Genomic DNA, 18,170 nt, shown 5'->3' with positions numbered 1-18,170 from the left:
TCCTGAAATCCCCAAGACCTTGAATCTCAGGCAGAAAAGACTAGAGACTACAACATCACCTTTCAAGTATAAAATTCTTACTCTAATAATTTGATACTAAAAACTTCCATATGTCTGTAATTTTTCTTTTAATTATGAAAGGAGAGAGAAAGAAGAAACAAGAAAAAAAAGTAAAAAAGAAATGAAGAACCAAAGAACGGTAAAGAGCGACTGGCTTCTCTGCTGAAAGAGTAAAGACAGCAAGAGAGATGAATCTGCTTGAGTGATGATTTATATTTTTAATCAATTAATTAAGTTTGTTTTAAAGTTGTGATCATGTGGCTCCACCTAAAGGCAGAAAAATTGTCTTTTGGATCCTCAGTCATTGACACCCTTCCAGTGACAGCTGGTTTCCCACAGTTTAAGACTTGGAGCAGAGCTGAAGGGTTATTATAGTCTTCCAGGAAAATGTGTACCAATCAGCCCTGAATAATGAAATGAACTACTTAGCTTATAAATATTAGAGATCTGTAAAGGACTTTGTATTATTGAGATAGTAATAAAAATTTAACAAGACCACACACGGTCGAGTGCATATTAAAATACATTTTTTGTTATGATTTCTTTGGAGTTTATTTTCAGCTGGCTGAAAATAACCAATAATCATAAATATTTACAACAAAATTATGTCTTTTATAGAATAATGATCTTCTAAAGAAAATTTTTATTACTTAATCCTTAGAATAAGACAGAATTTAAACATTGCAATCTTTTTAAATGGATACATGTCAAAATCATGACACAATAGAGACTATTGTACTCATTTGAATGCAAATTAGTATAGTGGCTGAGGTTCAGGTAAGACATTGAAGAATCTGAAGTTCTAGAATGAATCCCCTTAGAATTATAATGCCTGAAATGTTTTTTCTCCCATTTCTGCTTCTGAAAAGTCTAATGATACATCAAATCTCCAATAAATTACATTCCTTCCTCTACATTTTCCTGATTTTTCTGCATAGTTCATGGATAATGAATTAAATGAACTGCTGATGAGTAAATAAGCTCATGAAGGAATAATTTCATCAAAGTTTAAATGCAAAGCAATGTAAGGCTCCTAAAAGGAAACAAGTCAAAAACAAAACAAAACAAAACAAAAAACCAAACCCAAAGAGCAATATCGTATAAACTAAGTAGAACGCAGAGCTAAAAGAAAATGTGAAGGTGTGACGAAGTGGGTTTATGTTTCTTCTAAGAGTAGGTCAGATCTGAGCGTGAATATGAAGGCTCTTAGGCAGTAAGCACAGTCTTTGGCTCAAGCATTGCACAACATGACCCCATTAGTTGGTTGTAACCCTACAGCTGCTCTGAAAAATAAAGTCTTAAAGAAAAAACAAAGCAAACACTCTCTACCACTGAGTGAGTTACTAGTGTGGTAGCAGTCTGTTTAGTCTTGGATCAACATAATGAATCAAAGCATTTCCTTTTGGTATCTAATAAATATTTCCATGTCAATAGGTCCCAAAATGTACTCTGGATTCCCCATGCCCTAAACCTATTTCTCCTCCATTTTTCCTATCACAGTAAATTATATCACCACAGACTCAATTACTCAATTGTAAAATCTACAGATTCTCTTTTCCTCTTGCTCTATTTTTTTTTTTCTGATTAATCATCATGTCTTTCTAGTTCTTATCTCCAAACCCACCTGCTTCTGTTTCTACTACTATCATCTCAGTCCAGCATACCACTCTCTTACGCCTGGACAAATGTTATATTCTCCTATCTGGTAGCCCAATTTTCAATTTGTCCATCTCTGATTTGTTTGTTTTTATAAATCAGTTATCCTTCTAAAATTATATCAGAGTTGTCATTCTCTTACTTAAAACTTTTCAGTGTTTTCTCTAATGATGCTGGAATAAAATCTGGTCTTCCTGAGACGTGGCCTGCAACTCCTGCAGAAAATGACTCTTGCCCATCTCCAAAATCAACTCTACCATAAGTTTCCTACACTCTTCATAAGGACCTATGTTGTCCTGTCAGAATATCAAATCCTTTCCCAACTCTAGGCTTCTTCATTTATCTGGAGTACCTTCTCCAAAACATTGCATATATGTTGCTCCTCACTTTTGTTTTTCAAGTTTTTAGTTACATGGTTAAACAACTTGATAATAAACTCATGGTGTGCATTTCCTTCCTACCTTGTTTTATTTTCGCTGGTCCTTCAAAATCCCTGGAATCAAACATCAATTTAATTATTGACTGTACCAGCATGGGTTCTCCAGAGAAACAGAAATGTTTTCATTTAATATTATGTCTCGATAATTGCAATTGCCATTAAATGTTCTTCAAATTTAATATTTTATTGAGGATGCAAAGTTGCACTATAGCAATGTTTCACAATATCTTTTAACAATTTATATATTCCCCAATTTTAGTCTTATAATTGATAAATAAACTCCACTGTTTATATTCTGGTGACATTTACAAGATCATTTTCTTCAGTAGTTTAAATTGCTTTTAATGTTTTAAGTTAAAAATATTTTTTGTTACTTTTATTAAATTTTGGTTATTAGACTGAAATTTTATTTTATATGTTTAATAATAATTCATATTTTTGTGAACTTGTATATTTTGCTTATTCAGTTGAAGAGTTACATATTTCCTATTGATATAAAATAACTTTATATTGATTATATTAATATATCATCTGTCATATGCATGACAAATACTCATTTCTAGGACTTTTTTCTTTTGTAAACATCGTCTATGAAGTTTTGATACCAATATTTCAAATATCTATCGAAATTTAGTGATACCTTTATTTGCTAAATTAATTTAGTACTTTTATGCTTTGTAGATCTTCCTTAGCCCTGTCAGAGTAAAGGCAGAAGTATTTTGAAATATGATTAAAGACAATTTTTAAAATAAACTTAGAATTTGAATAGTGTGGTATTTTTACAAAAAAAAATAGATTAATGAAATACAATAGAGAAGTAAGAAAAATACTCACGCATTAACATTTTAAGTCAATGAAAAAAGTATGAACTATTCAAAAATTGATTACCTATATGAAAAAAAGATGGATTTATACTTAATTTAGTACTCAAAGACAAAGTCCAAATGCAAATAATATCCAAATGGCAATAAGAAAAACAAACTTTCAGGTTATAGGAAGAGATTATAGTAAAGTTTATTACACCTTAGGGTAGGAAAAAAGTTTTTCCAAATAGCCACAAAGATAAATAAATTCAAGAGAAAATTGATATACTTGCATCAATTTTCTTTTTCTTTCTAAAGGTTGTTTTATTGTAAAACCATAAATATAACACTGACATGAAATCAATTAAGCAACCGATCCTCTTTAACCATTAAAAGGATGTCTTTTTGCCTTAGCATCAGCCAACTGGGAAATAACATTGCAAGAATTCATGGGGTAGAGTGGTTTTGAATTCCGGGCCAGGGCTTTTGGTGATTTAAGGAACCAAGTGGAACCTTCCTCTTCTCCCTGGGAACGTCCCACTTTTGGACAAGAACAGACAGCTAAAAACAGCAACATGTAAATAGCTAAGTTTTAAATTGTATTACTTTGTAAAAACCTTTCTTTCTGTTCCTTTCCTCCATTTGAATCAGTAAAAGTTTGAAATATCATGAAATTAATTTGGCTATAAATGGAGAAATGTTACCCAAAGTGAAACAAAAAACCCAAAGGACAAACAGAAAACCTTTAAATAAACCTGCATGTTTGGTATGGAGGTGCTTACACCACACACAAGAAATGTGAACTCAACCCTCATGCAATGTGTCTCCTCAGAGAGCCATAAACGCCTTTTCTTAATTAACACAGCAAGGGTGACACTGGGTAACTCTTTTTTTTAAATACAGTACATGGTACATACACAAGGTCCTAAGATGACCCTGCATAAACCCCTCATGGAGACTTGAGCTAAGCACTGGCTGTTTATAAAAATATTGTGTTGCTACAAAAGTATAAATTAATACTACTGGTATTAGGAACATAAATCTATAATGATCAAGAAAAATATTTATTAATAACTGTAGGCAACTCTGGCCTAAAATATACATTTTTGTGGGGTTTTTTAATAGCTTTTTTTTGGGGGGGTGGGTATTTTTTTAAGATGACTTGACTGGGCCTTACCAGCCAGGAGACAAAGGACGTGCGGGCCTGAAGGCTCAGAAACACCGTGCAACCGTCTAGGGCCATTCAGATCCCAAGCATCAGGAAATCATTTTGTACAACAAACTGAAGAAGAGATTTTTTTTAAGCATTAATTACTTTCAGTTCTCTTCTGATCCTGCCTTCTTCTTTTTCTCACAACTTCACATCAGTGATTCTTTCACATCAGGTAAATCCTGAGAAAACTTTGGTGTGCCCCCTCTTTCCCACGCCTCACTCAGTAACCACGTGCATGCTCCCCCATCTTTTCTCAGGAAGTAAGACGTTAAGCAACACCATGGTCTCATCCAACTGTGTCTCTCAGGTACAAGAAACTCAAAATTTAAAACATGAATATAGAGAAGAAACTACCAATTGCCATATTTTTCTCTCCTAGCTGATATTGTTTTTCTTTATAGCTTTCTATTGGATTCATCTAATGCTTCTTTTTTCTTTAAATCTTGAAAGATATTCTATTTTCTAGTATCTAATCTTAAATATTTGGCATGCACATTTAAAATCATTTAAACAAAATCTTAGTTATCGCTAGCTTTAGCCAATCTCCATGCTCATAATATCTAAAAGTTTACTTCTCCCTTGTCATTCAAAGCTAATTTTTAATCAAACCGTATTTAGATTTATTAATCTCATTTACTGATATTTTTCGTGATTCCTTCTTGTGTCTTAGTATTTATTAGTAATTTTAATTTTTGATTGACTATATGCGTTACTTGCCCTTTTAGAGAGTCAGTGGATTAAAAACTTAGAGTCCTTGCATGTCTAAAATGGTTTATAAACTAATATAGGTTAGCTGGGTATAGAATTCTATAGTCAAAGTTATTTTATCATAAAATATGAAGATACTGCTATTTTGTCTTCTTGAGTGCAGTGTTGCTGCCTTTATTCTATTTCTCATTCCTTTGTAGTTTATTTTTCTTTTCTTCTTAAAGTTTATCTTTAGGAGTTAATTTCTTTTCATTATATTCTTAGGTTTCATTTTGTTGTTTCTAGTTATGAGTATTTGTTCTTGTGTTTATTTTTTAATCTTGCTTGGAAGTTAGAGGGTCCTTTTAATCTTGGGAGTCATGCTTTTCTTTACTTATGAAAAATTCTTGCCATATTTCTGAAATATTATCTTCTTTCCATTCTTTCTATTCTTTCCTTCTGAAACATTTTTTTAAAGCTGAGTGTTAGGATACTAGACCTATTCCTGTTTTTAAATATTTTTGTTTTAATATTTTCAATGTTTTTGGACTTGTTTGGGCAATTTCTCAGCTCAGTTTTTGCAGCTTATTTTTTAGTCCCTTTAGTGAGTTTTTAAATCTAAGTACATTTTTTTATTTCTAGAATTCTAATTTGTTCTTCTTCGTAAGCACTTGTTCTTTATCATAATATTTAGGTCTTGCTTTTAGAAGCAAGTGTTTTGGAAGAAGTTACTTCCTTTGGCTCTTTGAGATGATTATATATATCACTTTGGAATATGTTTTAGAATGCATTACTATCTCTACTTACTCGTTTTTAAGTTCTTTTGGTGGTTAAGTTTATTGTTTCTCTGTAAAGATACTGAAGTTAATTTAGCAGTTTTGTGATTCTTGGATATTTGCAGAGTAATTTTTTTTCACATCCTATGGTAATAATTTATTTTGAAAAGGGGCTTCACAATATTACAGATACTAACCTTGAAAATGGCCTAGTTTTAGAGACTTCTCTGCCAGGCAGAGAAGTCTCAGACTTTGCTCTTACCAGCGCAGCCCTAGTTCCAACTTTACCGTGGTAAAGCTGCCAGCTCTGAGGTGGTGTTCAATTTGTTTAACACGTTTTGGAATGTCTCTCCAATCTTGGTTCATAAAGAGTTTTCTCCTTTGTTTTTGAGTGTGGCCCAAAGTTTGTTCATTTAATATATAATTTTAATGAGTTTTGTGTGAAGGGAAGATATTTTATCGTATTTCCCATGTGTCATCTTGAACTTGAAAAGATTCACTTATATTTTTAGTTTTCTGAAAGGTTTCATCAGATAAGAATTATATTTAATATACATCCTTTCAGCAATAATCCAGGTGAATATTGTTGTATCCTCTGTGTAGTATGTTACATCAGTGATCTTCAAAAGAGAAGTATGAGCATCTCAGTAGCTGTTTGCTTGCTTTATGTTGAAGAATATTTTCAGTTTTTGTAGGGTGTTTCTTATTTTGTTTTGTTTTATTTTCTGCTTCCTCATTTTTTTTTGAAGTTTTGTCCACTTAAATTTGGTATTAGAGTTTATATAAATAATATGAGCAGATTACCCTAGATCTGTTTTTATCTCCAACTGATTACTGGAAGAATATTTCTCCAATTTTAATTCCTTACTCAGACCTTAGTCTGAAGATCTAGTTGATGTGTAAAACATTTAGCTAAATTTCTAGAATTTCATTGTCATTTATCAAGTTATCTTCCCCTAAATTTTCTGGCTTCTTCTTTAGAATTTTTTTTTCTTGATCTTCATGTAAGGAAATACGTTCCTGAAAAATTTACAACTAATTATTATGTTTTAATTAAGTAACATTTATTTTAACTATAATATTTCTTAAATGGACCATTACTGTTGCTCTAGGAGTGTAAGAGTCTAATTTCTGTTTACATCTGTCTCTGAAAATATTACATTTCTGTGTCTATAGGTCTGATATAAATATGGAAAATGCAGTACTACCTAGGGACCTAGAATATTGTCCTAATCCTGCACCTCATAAAGCTTTGTAGTGATTTCTTTACAACCCATAAATAGCTTGATTGCTTCTATTCAGCAAAAGTTCCATATCTCTGAAGAAGGCATGAAGAGGGGTATTGAAATCTCTTACCACTTCCCTGCTTCACTTTGTTATTTTGCTTTGCTGATATTTTTTTAACTGGTACTGCTAAAAATATCCAGTATCCCAAAAAGAACAACAGAAATTAAATACAAAAAAGATTATTTGCTTTTGTAAGTTTCCATTTTGCTTTTGTTTTAATAAATGTAGACATGCAAACACACGTCCATGTCAGGAAAATACCATTTTTCTTTTTCCTTTGATAAATATGTCTGCTGAGATGCCTCTTACTGATATATTTTAAAAGATTTTAAGAACTAATAAAGGGCTGTTTTAAATAATCTTTTAAAAAATTTTCTAAAACATGATTTAATAAATTATATCTAAGTTGTATCTAAGAAATGCCCAGTTTCAGACTTTAAAAAAAAATCTTTTAAATCTCAAGTATCGTAATATGCTATTAAAGGAGCCATTGGTCAAGTATTAAAATCACCACAGGTCTTCGTCCTTCTAGATCAACACATAATCTACTGGTCACAGTGTCTGTGGCTGTGTGCATTTAGAAAGTTGTGTTTTTGTCTGTGGGATTCTACTTCTCTATTTGTAAGCTGTGTCTATATTCTACCCATGGTTCTTCACCACAAAATTAGGAAGAAAAATGAGATAATGTCTGTCAATGTGTTAAATGTCTAGCATTTACTTTCCAATAAGTATGAAAGACATCATTAGGCATGCAATATTAAACAAAAAATTTCTTTTTAAATCAATGAAGCAAAGAGGAGAACAAGGGGACAGACTATTTACTTCCATTTATTTACTCATTAATTAATTCAAAATATCATCAAAAGCCTACTATATCATAATAATTATGTAAAGTATTGAATATGTGAATTGCAAAGATAAAAATGGTATAGTCCTATAAAGAACATAGTAGAAAAACAGGTACAGGCACAAGGAGCAGTAATAAAACACAGGAAGTGATAAAGGCTGAAAGTGTCTATCAAGGATTTGAGATAGAAAAATATAATGTAAGAAAAGAAGAGGGAGGTAGGAATTTGTTGTAACTAACTTTTATTTTTATTAAGCTATTCGTAATATTCTATAGTGTTTAAAAACTGATCTAAGAAATAAAAAGTTTTATAGATTATACCAACACAATAATATCAATCTGTTAGTATTTTTAAATCAGTTGTAATTAATCTTGATTTTCTTAACTAACATATGACATTTTTATAACTTAATTATGCAAAGCTAGCTGAGCAAAATGTGAATTTTTTTCTCATGCCCCCTAGTTACCACCTTTACTCCTCCTCAGAGGCACCCACCATTCCGGCTCTGCACACATTCTTGCAGTCGCTTGTGCGAATTGACATGCATGCTCAAGTAAATTAAATAGCTATTTCAAAGATAAATGAGAAACATTGTTATGTAATTTGCTGTTTTTAATTAAAATTATTTCTTGGAAATGTCTGTGTTTCATATCGATGTACCTCTTCTTTTAAATTACTATTGCATAGAATTCTACAGAAAAGTTTATCTTGAGAACAGAGTATGAGTATCTGAGTATATAGACTTTCCAGGAATATATATGAATCGAGAAAAAAATTAATTTCCAGATCTTCAATTTTCAAGTATATTTTTCCCTAAAATTGATTTGCCTGAGAATGTTCCTATAACCTGAATGGCCTCCTTTCCCCAGTCCATTTTCACAATCATTGAATTATTATTCTCTTACTTAACAGCAGAAAAGCATATCTCTCACCAATTCCTGTTATTTATCTAGAATAATAGTAAATAATAGCCTCAAAATACAAAAGATTTGGGGGTGCAAACCAAAGGCAAATTAGAGAATGAAAGCTTCTTGGGGAAAGGAGCAAAACAAGAGATGCAGTTTTAACATATTTAGGGGGTAACATTGATTTTATTCAGGCAACTGGATTATCTTGGAATTAAATTTTGAAAGTCAGATGGTTGTCCTGGAACAGATATTTGTCTATTTGAATTGAAAATGAAGTTAAATATTTTTGACACAAATATGAGAACTGTCATTGCTATTTGGATTATATGGTAGACATTATCCATACATTGAGTGAGTAAATTGACAGCAGATAAATTTGTATGAAAATATATTTAAAGCAGGTGCACAAAATATTAAAAGCATTAGAGCCACATATTTCACAATAAAAAATTATGATTAAAATATAGCTGATGGCATAGATTTCCAAAATTCTTTTGAGGAATACTTGGACAAGATTTTTAAAAATCATTATCTTATACTTTCCTATTGATGGACTTTTAACATTTCTTCACTCAGCAAATACTGAGCACCTTCTGTGTGCCAAACAACTCTTTTAAGAGCTGAATGTACGTCAATAAATAATAATAAAATTATCCAACTAATCAAACAAGAAAACCAGGCAAAAAACAATCTAGTTGTAAGAAGCATAAAATAAATACATGAATTCATAAAACATAAAATACATACTATGTCAGATAGTAATGAAGAAGTGTACAATTTTAAATAGGCTAGTCAGGAAAAGTTCAATAAGAAGATAACAACGATTAAAGGCTTAAAATAGGTGAGGGAATAAGTGAAGAAATACAAGGAGAGAGAATGGTTAAGTGCATGGGCCCTGTGTCAAGGTTATGTCTCAGAGATTTGAAGACTTCAAAGGAGGGCAGAATGTCTTGAGTAGACTGAGTCAGGAGAGACTGTTGGTACGTAAGGTGAGAAATATTGAGGGAAAGGAGTTTCGGGAGTAAAGAGTAAGAATGAAAATGATGTTGAGTTACGATTTAAAAACTATTTTTAAAATCCTGGTTTTTACTCTAACATGGGTAACCAGTGAATAAATCTAAGCAACAGAGATACTGGATCTGACTTTCATTTTAAAAGAATCACTCAACTTGCTCCATTCAAAGCAGACCACAGCGGGATAAGGTGGAAGTTGAGAGATCAATTAAAAGGCTATTTCATTCATTTAGGGAAGAGGTGATGGAGGGCAGACCAGAGTACTGAGATTGGGGGAAATAAGTGATTATGGGATTCTTCGTAAATCTTTAAAGTACAGCCAATAATAGGGCTGCATAAAGTGCTGACAAATTGCATGGAGGATAAGACAAAACGTGATTTCAAATGCGATGTCTAGGATTTTGGCCTGAACTACTAAAAAGATGAAGTTTTTATTTACTAAGATCTAAACAATTAAGGTTGAGACCAAGTTTGGAAGAGGAGATCAAGAGTTTTGGTGGGTTTTTTGTTGTTGTTTTTGGTTTGTTCGTTTTCTTAAATTACATGTGTGATACATACTAGATGTAGAAAAGGAGAAGTCAACAGGCAGATAGGTATAGAGATCTGGAGGTCAGAGGAGGAATCTGAGCTAGAAATGTAAATTGCCAAGTGGAGAGCAGTGTATGTCACTCAGAAGATGCTGAGACCAGAGAAGGTCACCAGGGAAGTGATTATAGAAGAAGAGACCTCAGAACTGATTCCTGGGGAACTATAACAGAGGAGACTGTAGGAATGAGGAGAAGCCAAGAAAGGAGATCTAGTCTGACTGGCCATTGAGGAAGGGAGAATGCCAGAAGTGTGTGGTGTTTTGGAAAACAAGTGAAGAAAATCATTTCACTTTAAAATGTTTTCCACTTTTTACTATTATTTTTAAAAATAAAGGCATGAGCACATATGTGAATATATGTGACTATTTCCTTATGATTGATTCCAGAAGTAGAATTGCTAGGTCAAAAATATGTGAGTTTTACAGATTCTGCCAAACTGCCTTCCAAAACTGCTTCAACAATTTATCACTTTTAAAGAGTGTTTCAGAGTGCCCGTTTTCCCACATTATTATACATTCTTGATATTACCAAACTTTAAAGTGAATAAAATATTTTATTCTAATTTGCGTTTGTGTAAACAGCATTAAATTTGAGGATCTTTTAATCAGTTTATTGACCATCTGTATTTCCTCAGTGACTCCTAGTCCAAACCGTTTGGCCATTTTCTCCTGACTTGTTTTCTTACTGATTATATATGTGGAAACACTTTTAAATTCTGAATGTAATTTTCAATCTGTCACTTGCTGTTTAACTTTGTTTATGGTACCTTTCGTCACAAAGGAATTGAAAGGTTTTAAGTAGTCAAGTGTGTCAAACCTTTTCTTTATGGCTCTGGATCTGTGCTTTGTTTAGATTTTCCCTACCAGATGGTTTTAAAAATTATCCTGCATTTTCTTTTAAACACTTCCATAGTTTTGTTTTTTGCATTTAGCTCTCTAAGCCATAAGGAATTTATATTGGTATGTGGCTTTAAGTTGAAAATAAATATTTTTTGCAAATGTATAACACATTTTGGCAACACCATATCCTGAATACTTGCACTTTTCCCCACTGATTTGAAATGATGCTTTAATTAATCACCAGCTGAATTTTAATACATTTCATGATTCTGTTTCTGGATTCCATGTACTATTCAATTGGTTTACTTATTTATTTCTGCATAACTTTACATCTTTTCATGACTGCTTTCTTAATACTTTGAAAATGTCTTAAGAGTGTTTTTTCTTTATCTTGTTCTTTTTGGGATTATTGTTTCACATTTTCCCCTTTATTTAAATGTTAGAGCCAATTTATAATGTCAAAACATACAAACAAAAACCTTTTGGGATATTGCCTGGGATGTTTTTGTATTTGTAACTGAATTTGGAAAGACAATGTATATTTATAATAGTGAATATTTCTTCAGTAAACATGATATATCTTCATTATTCTTTGTTTCTTGGTAGGGTTCTGTCATTTTCTTCATAATTGTCTTTTTGATGTCATGTTAGGTTTATTCCTAATTAATATGTTTTTTTCCTAGAATTTCATAAAGAAAAATATTCTGAAAGTGTGTCCAATCTAAACTTTAAGAGGAAGGCCTGCCTCACATTTTCATACCTGTAACTGTATTGACTAGCCTCCAATATTCACATAGCAGGTACCATAATTAAAATATGTCTTTGGGTAAATTTTAGTTTCGTTTTTTCCAACATGATAAAACTCACCACTAGATGGCAGAATAAGCCACCTTTCCCAAAGGTGTGTAAACATTTTAGGCAAGAAACACAAGCGAGGCAAACCTTTCGAAGGAGAAGCATATTTTGTATGTTATGTAAAAGTCTAACCACTATGCTTTACACCTGAAACTAATATAATATTGAATGTCAACTGTGATTGAAAATTTTAAATTAAAAAAAAAATCTCTGGTTCACAGCCTCACTAAGAATAAACTATTTTACAGCCCAAAACAAACCAGAGTACACTGGTAATAACATTGATCTTTTAAAAGTCAATATAAAATAGATGAATGATTCTGACTCAAAAACAATCGCCATAAATTATACTTTATTAAATTATCATATAAACATATTTTCATGGTCTTTCTCTAATTCTTTCTCCTTACTCCGCTGCAGAACTGTTGTTTTCTGCAGTTTATTTTTGATCTCATGCTTTGCTGTGCTCATTTTGTTTTCCTCCCTCTGAACAGATTATTGAATGCAAGCTTTCAACCATCATCTCTGTGCCCAGAACCACCAAACTGCATTCATGACTCTACACTCACTTTGATCCTTAAGTCTCATGTTTTTAGTAAAGGACTCACGTGTCCCATAGATACCTAAGTACTTCTCTTCCTCTAGGAACACAGCATGTACCCCTCCAGTAATCTCTTGGCCAACAGTTTTCAAGCAACAAGTGGGTTGAAATCAATTAAGTTAATTGCATCCAGCGATATTAAAAAAATAACAATGTAGTAGCAAAATGTCAGCATGCAATGCCTGTAGTAAGGACAAATATTCCTTCTGTAGGATATTAATATCAGCTAAATATGTGCATCTATATGAATTTGTATACTGATTTTGAGAAAAATGTATTTTTTTACTGTGGGTTATAGTCATCAATTTTTTTTTAAATCCTACTAGAATCTCTCAGACTCCATTTTATCTAGTATAGTGGAGATCCCAAGGCACCCCTTTCTGAAATGCATCAGCTCACTTTATATAATAGTCCCTCAGTCTTAGCACAAATATTGAACTACTGCTCTATGCCTCTAGGTTCATAGGACTGTGAAACTGACCTAGAGGTTTCCTTAAGTATTACAAGTTTTGGCCTTTCCAGGGGGATGTAGAACCAAACTGCAATAGAGTCACTTATGTCAAGGACAAAATGGAGATAGTCAATGCAGGTGCGTGTAGAGTAAACTTAACCTAACCTTACAGGAATTTACTGCTCTTCTCAAAAATTAACAAGTACACCCACCAGTCAGTCCCCAAATGCCAAGACTGTTCAGGCCATCTCCACACTTCCTTACTCCTCTGACTTAGCTACTCTGATCCAAACATGAAGGAAGACCAGTAGGCAACAAATCATCTGAAAAGCCAAATAGCTTCTGTATTTTTTCCATAAAAATGCCTTAGTCTGTGAACAACTTGGAACTCATTGCTCCAGTAGACTTGAGTTCCCTCATTTGCTGGTTGAAAGTCTTGCAGTAAACTCACCGTTCTGCTTTGTTTTATTCAGTGTGAAGAATTTAGTTTTTGACAGATGCGTATGTGTGTCATGTTCTCCCATCTCTCCTGTTATAATTAGCTTCAGAGTTCCTGCGTCCTCTCCTCTAAGACCTGCTGAGTGCTATATCTTTGCCTGACATTTTTGCAAGAACATGTCTAAGCTTTATCTATTTTGAAATCCCATTGGACATCCAAATTTATGTGTTTTACTGTCATTTAAAAGTGAACACATTTGAATCCTCACTCATTTTCTTTGTTTCAAATTAGTTCATATCTTGATTTTTATGGTATTAATTTTTACCAATCTCTTAATTACTTAGTCTTGATATTTTAAAATGAGTATTAGATTAGCCGTTAAGAATGTTAGCTTTGGACTCAGAAAAATCTGCCTTTTAATATCAGCCATCCCACTTTTTCTCTGTGTGTCATTAAGCAAGTTATTTGGCATTCTAATTCTCAGACTTCCTCATCTGTAAAATGGAAGTGATAATAATGCCTATTTTATAGGGTCATTGAGAACATAATGCTGTAACATTTTCAAAGCACTTAACTGGCAAATAGCTAAGAACACAATAAATGTGAATTATTGTTTTCAATAGTAGTAGTAGTAGTTATTGTTGTACTAGTAACAACATAAGTGAAAGAAATCAACAGAACCTTACTACTACTTCATTCACTTTGATATGATCTGGATTTCTTTGACGTTTTTTTTCTTCCATAGTACCTAGCTTAATGTCTAGTATTAGGTTGGCCAAAAAGTACATTTAGTTTTTTCCGTACCATGGCTCTAGTAGTGCTTAGTTGTCTTTAACTTCATTTGAAACAATTCTGTTAGATTGTATTGTGACAATTGTCATATCAGTGTGCATATATTTAAAAAATTATCAAAATTGGTGCACTTTTGTACAGTTATTTAATATTGAAGATGGAAGAAAATATATAACATTTTAGCATATTATGCTCTATTATTTCAAGAAAGGTAAAAATGCAACTGAAATGCAATAAAAAAAGATTTGTGCAGTGTATGGAGAAGGTGCTATGAGTGATTAAACATGTCAAAAATGGTTTGTGAAATTTCTTGGTACTATTGACACTTTGGCTAAATAATTCTTTGCTGTGGGGCTGTCTTATGTATTGGAAGATGTTTAGTAGCACCCTTGGCCTCTACCTACTAGAAACCACCAACAGGAGACAGCTGACACACTCAAAATATCAAAATCAATAAAAGTATTGGTGAAAATGAAAAATGTGTCTTTCATTTTACAACAAAAAAAAATCTAAACTAACTTTTTGGCTAACCAAATACATAAAATTCACTCAATAGTAGGGTGTGTCTGTAACCTTAATATTCTCCAATTATTCTTTTTAGTTATCTAACTAATCTTTCAATGTCGTATTCCTTAGTCTCTAATATAAAGGGTTCCTTACCATTTAAATTGGAGAATTTATTTTTGCTAAAAATGCTATTTCTACTCCACAATTTTGTAGTGAAATTGTGAGATATTAGTGTCATTCTTTTTTTAAAGGAGAAATATATGTATGTTTTATGTTTGTAAAGATGAGATTAATAAAATCCATTATTCCTTATTATGAAGTTCATATTTCCAATGGAAAATGGAAAGAGTCAGAGCCTAAATGTTAGGATACTACTCTAAAATTATTTGAGGTCTCTTTCCTCAAATATTTCTTCATGTGTTTGGAAAATTTAAATTATTTTTTTCCTTGACATTCTCAAGATATCCTGGCAAGAATATACCTTTAGTGTAGTAGGAAAAAAATATGACCTTTAAAAACATTTTGTTCCTTGTTTTATTTCTATGTTGATCCAGTACCTGGCATGGTGTTCAACAATATTTACAGAAGGAAGGAAGGAAGGAAGGAAGGTAGGTAGGCAGGAAGGAATGGAGGAAGGGAAAGAGTCAAATCCTGACTTGCTAATTAATATCCTGACCTCAGTCAGGTTATTCACCTCTAACCTTAGTTTTACTCTTCTCCAAAATGGGGAAAGTCTACCTTACAGCTTTGTCATCATATAAAATAAGGATTGCATGAGAGCATATGACAGGTGAAATTGATGGAATAATAAAGCTTTACTATCCAAATGCCCAGGTTAGTCTTTTTTTAATTTTAATTTTTAATGTATTTTTTCCATTGTCCTTTAGTTCCCTTATACTCCCTTCCTCCCAGCAATAACCACACTGTTATCCATGTCCCCCTTTCTCCCTTTTGCTCAATCCTTCGACCCTCTTCCCTTATCCCACTAGCTGTCATCCTGCTCTTCATCCATGACTCTGTCTCCATTTTCCTTGTTTCATCAGTTTGTTCATTAGATTCCACATATGAGTGAAATCATATGGTATTTGCCTTTCTCTGACTGGCTTATTTCACTTAGCGTAATATTCTCCAGGTCCATCCATACTGTCACAAGGGTAAAATTTTCTTTCTTTTCTTTTTTTTTTTTTAATGGCCAAGTAGTCTTCCATTGTGTAAATGTCCCATAGTTGTTTTAGTCACTCATCTACTGATGGCCACTTGGGTGGCTTCCATGTCTTGGTGATTGTAAATAATGCTGCAATGAATATAGGGGTGCTTATGAGGTTTTGATGTTTTGGTAAGGGTATACCATAACTATAGATTATACATTGTAACAAATGACTGCAAGTTAAGCACTGAATACTACCGTGAGTTCTAAAAGGGATTTTAAGCTTTTTAATCCTATTGCTTCATATTATAGATGAGGCAACTAAGGCACAAAAAGGAAGATTATGTTTCTTATGTTCCTACAGCAAATGAATGTGGAACTACAGTGGAACTACATTCTAGGTTTTCTTTTTGTAGATTGAAATTATATATATTTTTTAATGCTATTACCATTGTCCCAATTTTTCCCCCTTTGCTTCCTTCTGCCTTTGCCTCCTTCTGTTACGGAAAGCCAGACTCAAGACACGATTCAGGGAATGGAGTAAGCCTTTATTCACACGCGCGGGCTCAGAGGAGACAGTCTCCAAATTCTGAGCCCCGAATCGGGGTTAGATAGGGGTTTATAAGCCCTAGCATTCCGGGCGGGAAACGGATGGGCTTCCCAGGTAGGGGAAGGGATTAGCATTCAGGTGGGAGATTGATGAGATTGATGTGCTACCCAGGCGGGGGAAGGGATGTGAAAACGGGCTACAGGAACAGATAAGCAATGATTAACAGTTAACCTGGGAGGGGTCTCTGGCTAGGCTGCTCCTCTTAAGTCATCTTGCCCTTATCACTTCCACCCAACTCCCCCTTACTCCCTCAGGCAATCCCCATATTGTTGTCATGTTCATGGGTCTAGGTATTTCAATTCCCAGCACAACTCAAGATAGTTTTCTTTCTCTCTCCCTCTCATTTCCCATTCCTCTCTCTCTCTCTCTCTCTCTCCCCCCCCCCCCTTCCTCCCTTTTCTCCAGCAGGCAGCTTTCCATAGAGGCAGATGGTTTTTAGCCAAGAGGGACTCACCAGAAAAGACAGTGAAATAGCAAGCAAAGTTAAGACACAGCATCTGTTAATGTTTTATTCTTGTGTTCAACATCAGCAAGCAATTAAGAAAGAGCTCTCTGGTGTGGCCAGAGTTGGGAGACCCACCTGCTCACAGGCCATCCACCCACCCTGACCTTTAAGAATTGGGAGCACTATGAGCAACTAGAGGGAAATGCAAGAGTCAGCAGTTAAAGGGCAAATCTGTGGTGAGGCTGAGAAATTGGGCCTCTCTTCTGAGCACTCCTATTGTGAAATCTAACTGGCCCCACTTCATATATCACTGGTATCCTATGTACAATAAATATTTAATCTTGCATTTGTTAAGTATTTAGATATTTCATCAGCTTTTTTTTTAAAAAGTATTTTATATTTATTTGTATTAATTGTTCATTATTTAACTGTGTCCCTAAATATTTTAAAAATGTGTTTTTATACATTAAAATAGAATTTACAAAGACATTAGTAATTTCTTCTGTTCATTTAAAATTTTAATTTCTGGTAATTGCATTGATATTTTAAATGAAATATTTTGCTGATTTAACCAGCTCCTTTCTTCAGATTTTTTTTGGAAATACCTTGGCATTTGATAAAAAGGTGTTAGTTAAGAAAAAAAGTTGTTTAACTTTTCTATTTTAAAATAATCAATAGCTTACCATAGCTTTAGTTGATTTTGAATAAGTAGATAAAATAAGTATCATGTTTTTGACAACTTTTAATTTAATTAGGAACTGAACTTTTTCAGATCCAAAAAAGTGGAATTAATTACATTTTAAAATGTCAACCACTCATTCATTCAATCATTTACTGAGCATTTCTACTCTCCAGTCCCATTCTAGTACATTTCTTAATGGTATTACTTGTCACAACAAAGCTTCATAGTAGGTTTTACTAGTTCCGTATTCCAGACAAGTAAACTGATATTTAAGGATGCCCAAATCATATTACTAGTAAGAGACAAGGATGGAATTCAAATCCAGGATATTTTGTGCTTCTTTCATTATCCCATTAAGTCTCAATAAACTAATAACATTTAGCATTTTTTTAGTAGTGACCAAGTACTAGACATCATTATAGATATTGTTTGTTTTTCTCACACCACCTCACACACGGGTAAGTAATATAAAAATCAGAAACAGAATTTCAGAAGCTCTTATTTACTTGGTGCAGAGAAATATT

Source organism: Pteronotus mesoamericanus, unplaced genomic scaffold (assembly GCF_021234165.1).
Source record: "Pteronotus mesoamericanus isolate MK-2021 breed Mesoamerican mustached bat unplaced genomic scaffold, CSHL_Meso_final contig_82, whole genome shotgun sequence".
In the NCBI taxonomy this organism is placed as follows: domain Eukaryota; kingdom Metazoa; phylum Chordata; class Mammalia; order Chiroptera; family Mormoopidae; genus Pteronotus; species Pteronotus mesoamericanus.
Note: the sequence above shows the minus strand (reverse complement) of the source record.